This window comes from Phragmites australis, chromosome 24 (genome assembly GCF_958298935.1).
Source record: "Phragmites australis chromosome 24, lpPhrAust1.1, whole genome shotgun sequence".
Lineage (NCBI taxonomy): Eukaryota > Viridiplantae > Streptophyta > Magnoliopsida > Poales > Poaceae > Phragmites > Phragmites australis.
Genome location: NC_084944.1, coordinates 7,562,292 through 7,569,230, shown reverse-complemented (window position 1 = coordinate 7,569,230; position 6,939 = coordinate 7,562,292).

Genomic DNA, 6,939 nt, shown 5'->3' with positions numbered 1-6,939 from the left:
TCATTTGGAGTCTTTTGCAAATGTTTTCGAAACATACACTCTATCAATGTTCAAGCATGCATCATATGCACTCTTTTCCATCATTTGATTATTTATGCAATGCATGCTTGATTCGTTTATAGAGCGTTACACTGGTGATCCAAACGAGAGAAGACGATGCCAATCAATCTAAGTTTTATGAGTGTTGTGCGAGTACTATCACGCAATTGCCAGAGCAGCAAGGTAAATATCTAAGCATATTTCACCCTTTTGGTTGAGTTGAATGTAATCTAAATTGATAAGTCATTTCTTAGGTATGTTTGCATGTTTAGCGAGTCATTGTTGGGTTAGTATGGTTAGAACCTATATTGATTTGCATTACCTCTACCTTGAGTTATTGATTATCCATATCTTTGTAGCCTTGATAATTTTTTTGGTGTCTAACTTAAGAGTTACTCGAAATGCTTAGGTCCTTGGTAGAAGACGAGCAATGGTTCAACTATTGTTCGCGAGCTTAGAGCTTACTTATTATTTACAAACACAATGACAATGATGTGAGTTATATGATATATGAGGATGAGGCAATATGTGGACGGTGCTAGGGGTATTTTTTTTCACCAGAGGAGTTTCTCACTGTAGTTCGGGAAAGGAGCTCGGATGCCATAGACCGCTTGCATCATTTAAGTATTGTTTGTCGGTGTCGTTGGCATTAGCACTTTCCATACAATCATATATTCGGATAATGGATGAATAAGCAGAGTATCGTACGTTGTATAGACGCTTGCCTTGCGGCCCTATGATGCGTAAGAAAAATAAAGGAGAAGTAAGGTAGCGGAGAGTCCGAGATGTCTAGGACACGCTCACGGTAACCCTGGTGCCATAGGGGTGTGTGCAAATGGGTAATTCTGGGTATGAGAAATATTGTCTCGGGCCCTAAGAGGATGGACCCGGGTCGTGTGGGTAAAGTTATACCCCCTGCATGGTATAAGAACAATTCGAATTGCCACACTCTTGGTCATGAGCATGCTTCTATCCATCCGTATTGGTCATAGAGTTTCTGAATTTAAGGATATGGCATGGTTTGTCGAGTTTGGTTGTTGATGATTATTGAGTACATGAGATGGTTCATTTTACATTTATGTGTAGGTTGATGTTGCAGGGTAGATGTGACTTGAGTTAAGTATATATGCTCACATATAGATGTTAGGTTGCTTACGTATATAAATTTACTTAACCCTGTAGCCTACTCTTTGCTAATGACTCAAATGCATAATCCTTGGAGTCGGATTATTTATATGTACCCATTATGGATTAAGTCTTGCGAGTACCTTTGTACTCACGCTGCTCTTTTAGGTTTCACAGGTGAGGAGGAGCTTGTGTTTGGCTACTTCACGCCAGCCGATGTAGGTGACAGGAATGAGTAGTGCAAGCTACTAGTGTGACGTGCTTTTGGGTGGAGCCTAAGGGCATATGGCTTCACTTAGCTTTTGGTGTTAGTAAGTGTTACCTTTTCGCTATGTAGTTTCTCTAATATTTTGTTGTAAATTATTGTAAATGATGGTACTTTAATGCTTGTAATATAATTTAAATTATTCGCTCCTTCTTAAGCTTTATTGTGATGTTATATGTTGGAAAGACATGTGTTCCGATCTTGGGCACAAAACACGTGTCGGGATTACTGAGGTGATATTCTGATTAATCATTGTGGTTATGATTATGCTAATGATCGATATAATAATTAATTAGAATATTATTTGGATGGTTTCTCACAGCATGGAATCAGAGGTTGGTTGAATGAAATAGCCTAAAAACATGTAAGACGTTGGTTAGTAAAGGATTTCAACATCACTAAGTAACCCACTAAAGTTTCTTTGGCCTCTTCATGCTAATATGTATAAATTACTATACTATACCCCTAAGTGTAATGAACGGTTATTTGCTGCATTTAAGTTGTTTATTTCCGCATTGTGATGTCTTTATGGATCTTGTTGCATCGGCGAAAGTAAGGAACGCATCCCGATGGTGGTAAATATCAAAGGTTCAACCAGTGCGAGACAGGAGCCTAGTATGTTTCGTACGATGATGGTACGAAAAGTAAATATATTAGCAATGACGTATAAACATCTACCATATGATGGTAGTTATGGTCGTCTACCCTTGTGATGATTACATGGGGTGTCCCGTAAGGCGATGATATGGGAAATGAATACGTTGGCAACAACGCATGAAACGTCACTTGTGTGGTGCGATGCAAGGGTATTGTTCGCGCGAGAAAGAAAAGGTAGCACGAAGGGTGATGATTGGTACTTATTGTATATGTGGATGCCTGTGATCTTGATGTTTGTTGTGAAGAGACGCGCATGAGAGAGAAACGTGTAGATAGGAATCGAGCATACCTTCATTTTCTGTCACTCATGCATGCATTTTTCTAGAATATACGATAGTATGGGATTCAGGCAAATGATATCCGACTAATGCTATGTTGCTATGTTAGAGTTTGACCTTTCCCTCTTTCATCTTATCGCCACAACATGATGAGAACCTGCTAACATCTCGGAGATCTTCCTGAGGGTTGTAAAGAGAACAACCCTCCACCGCCTCCACCGCCGAGTATGATAGATGTTCTCATGCAAATAGAACAAAACCGTCAAGCTTAGACGGTGCTCCTCGAAGCTCTCGTGCGTAACACGACCCCTCAAGGAGGAGATGGAGCCGGACGCTAGGACTACTTCTTAGATTTTCTTAGGACTTAGCCGCCCACCTTCACGCGGGCTGAGGATCTTCTCGATGCCGACCACTAGCTTTGAACCATCGAGCAGAAGCTTGTGCTTCTCCAGTGTGAGGAACACGAGAAGCCTCTCTTCGCCGCCCATCAACATCAGGGTGCTGCTAGCGCGTGGTGGTCCAACTTTCTGGTCATGCATGGCACCAACCATTGGATGTCTTAGGCGGAGTTCCGCTAAGTCTTCCGTGATTATCATATTCCCAAGGAGATTATGGAGATCAAAAGGCGGGAGTTTCTGGACCTCAAGCAGAGAGGTAGGTCGGTGATAGAGTATGTGCAGGTGTTCAACCGTCTTGCACAATATGCGCAGGATAAGGTTAACACCGATGAGCGGAAGCAATTTCGCTTTGTGAATGACCTATATTCCAAGATGCAAGACCGGATGTCGACTCATGAGTTTGCCGACTTCAACAAGTTAGTGAGCACATCCCTCACGGTTGAGTTCAAGATGAAGGGCCACCAAGAGTAGAAGAAGCGCAAGAGGGTTCCATCGCCTTCCATGGGCTGGAGCTCTCAACGTACACGGATGGAAAGTCAACCTCCTCCATCTCACACATTGGCCACAACTGCTCCACTGCCAATGTGGATAGTGCGGCATTTATCTATCTCCACTCTACAAGGACAACCTCTAAGACCCACCATATCTCAAGGGAGTGTAACAGGTGGTCCTGGTGGCCCGTACTACAATTGTGGGTGCATTGGGCACTTTGCACGGGATTGCCCTTGTCCGAAGCTGAGAGTCACAGTGACTGCTTCAAAGCCCTCACAGTCAGCTCAACCCCTTTCCCAAGCTTCCAAGACGGCGCACGTTCCCAAGCGTGGTCGAGTGAACCACGTCATAGCCGACGAATCTTGGGTGGACGACAACGTGCTAGTCGGTACACTACTTGTAAATTCTCACCCTATAGTTGTTCTTTTTTATTCGGGTGTATCTCATTCATCCATCAAGGAGGGTTATGTTTTGAGTACTAGTATAGTCGCCAAGACCCTACCTATTGTCTTTCACATTGAAGCATCCGATGCTAAGTTAAAACCAACCAGATTGTTCCTAAGGCCAAGATAATCATTGAGGGAGTTATGTTCTTAATAAATTTGATCCTCCTTGATACTAGATGAGTGGATGACATATTAGGAATGAATTGGTTAACTCAATATGTTGCTCGTATGGATTGTGCCAAGAGGGTGGCTTCTCTCAAGAATCCAAGTGGGGTGCGAATTTCTCTTCACCTTGAAGAGGGTGGTCTCCACTTGTATGCCCTGAAGGTTGCCACAGCCATGGAACTTCTGAATATTCCTGTGGTCTGTGAGTTTCTTGATGTATTCCCAGAAGAATTGCCAGGAATACCACCTAATTGAACAGTGGAATTATTGATTGAGCTTATGCCCGATACTGCCCCGATTTCGAAGAGGTCTTATTGGATGCCTCCAAATGAATTGGTAGAGTTGAAGAAGAAGATTCAGGAGTTACTCTCAAAGGGTTTCATTCGTTAGAGCTCCTCAACCTAGGGATGCCTGACACTCTTTGTGAAGAAAAAGGACCAAACTCTTCGGATGTGTGTTGATTACCTTTCGTTGAATAAGGTCACCATTGAGAATAAGTATCTAATTCCTCGTATTGATATTCTGTTTGATCAATTGATCGATGTCTGAGTTTTCTTTAAAATTGATTTGAGATTGGACCATCACTAAATCAAGATTCAACCGGAGGATATTCCCAAGACGGCCTTCTCTACTCGTTATGGGCTTTATGAGTTCACTGTCATGTCTTTCGGATTGACTAATGCACTAGCGTTCTTCATGTATTTGATGAACATAGCCTGGAGGAACTCCACAAGTTTGTTGCTGTTTTTATCAATGACACTCTAATACACTCCATGACTGAAGAAGAACATTCTGAGCATCTCCGTGTTTTTCTTGACCGGCTTCGAGATCACCAACTATATGCCAAGTTCAGCAAGTGTGAGTTCTGGCTCAAAGAAGTCATTTTTCTGGGTCATGTATAGTATGGGAATGATTGCCGTTGATCCGATCATAGTGCAAGAAGTCCTCAATTGGGTTCAACCCAAGAATGTCACCGAGATCCAGAGTTTTCTTGGACTTATGGGTTATTACCGTCGGTTCATCGAGAACTTCTCCAAGATTGCCAATCCAATGACTCAGCTCTTGAAGCAAGGAAGTGTATTCGAGTGATCGAGTGAATGTGAGTTAACTTTCCAAACTTTGAAGAAACTGCGCATGACCGCTCCCATTCTTGCTCAACCAAAAGTGGACAAGGGGTTTGACGTCTATTGCGATGTTTCCCGCATAGGTCTTGGATGTGTCCTCATGCAAGAAGGTTGGGTTATTACTTATGCCTCGCACCAGTTGAAGCGCCATGAGGAGAACTATCCAACCCGTGACTTAGAGCTTACAGTAGTTGTGCAAGCTTTGAAGATTTTGCGCCACTATCTGCTAGGAGATCTATGTCATATCTATACCTACCACAAAAGTCTCAAATACATTTTCACTCAAGCCAGTCTGAACATGAGACAGAGAAGATGGCTCGAGTTGATCAAAGACTATGTGCAGGAAGTGCATTATCATCCCGGCAATGCTAGTGTAGTCGCCGATGCACTGAGTCAAAAGTATCGATGCAATTATCATATGGTCAAGCTTGAAAATGCCACACTTTATGATGAATTCCAAATGCTTGGACTCGAAATGATCCCAGAGGAATTTCTTGCAAACTTAGAGATTAAATCCACCCTCCTAGATCAAATCAAAGAAGCTCAAAGGGATGACAAGGGCATGGCCCGAATTCGAGAGAAAATGATGGAAGGCAAGGCTGTCTGTTTTTCTGAGGATGATCCAGGTGTCTTATGGTTTAAGAAAAGGCTGGTGGTTCCGTGGGTTGAGGCACTGAGAAAGAAATTATCAGTGAAGGTAATGAATGAATCAAAACCATCCACCGATATCACAGGAAAAGGACTGCAAATATCCATGTGAATTAATTCTACTAATCCTGTGCTTCGAGTGGCCCCCTTCTTTATTTGTTTAACGTATTTTCCTTTAATACAATCTATGCAGTGGTCAGAGTCGGAGAAGTCTAAGGGTTGGAGAATCTCTTCCTTAATGAGATGCTCTATTCCCCCCTTGAAATCTGACCTAAACGATAATGTCACAGTTTCGAACAAGTCTCATTAATTGTACTTCTCTTTCTCTTATGGCTTACATCACAGATATTCATAGACACAGATGATTCATTAAGAGGAAGCATATAAAGTTTGTCTTGTTGGATGGCAAGAGCAATAACATCTGAATTAAACTTAAGAATACACTTATTGTCACAAAATTATAATGAAAACAATCATCATCTAACATCGAAACTGAAATGAGATTTTTCCTAATGGAAGGAACATAAACTACATTATTCAGTCTAAGAGTGAATCCACTATCAAGAACTAATGGAAGGGATCTGATAGCCTCGACTTCAGCTTCCTTCCTATTAGCCACTCTAAGACTTCGCTCCCCCTTTCCCAAAGTTCTCACGGTAAGGAATCTCTATAAGGAGTTGGTAAATTGCACAGTGTCACCTGAGTCAATCTACCATGAATTAAGAGAGAAATCAGCATAAAGAGATTCATCAATGAATGTTACTAAATCATTACCCTTCTTTGCGAGCCACTTCAGAAAACCAACACAGACTTTCTGGTGGTGGTCCTTCTTGTGGCAGAAGTGACATCCGTCATCCTTAGATTCTTGAGAGACAAGAGCAGACGAAGCAAGTGCCTTGGGCACCCTCTGCACTATCTTATCATGCTTAGCGACGAAATGCAACTTCTTCTTAGAGTTGTAATCTCCTTGGAATTTCCTTTTGTTTCTGAGGCTGCTAACTTGATTAACAAAATCTTTCTTTCAGCCCTTAGTCTCTCTTTCTTTTGGACATACATCGCGATCAAGTCACTCATGGTCTATTTCTCCTTCTGAGTATTATAGTTAATCTTAAATGGAGAAAATTCAGGAGGGAGAGAGGTTATAATGAAATGGACAAGAAAACCATCAGAGATTTCTATTTCCATACCCTTGAGTTTGGCAGCCATGTCTGTCATCATCATGATGTGTTCTCTTATACCGTCAGACCAAAAGTTGTACTTAGTGTTGAGGAGCTTCTGAATCAATATACTGGCATAAATCTT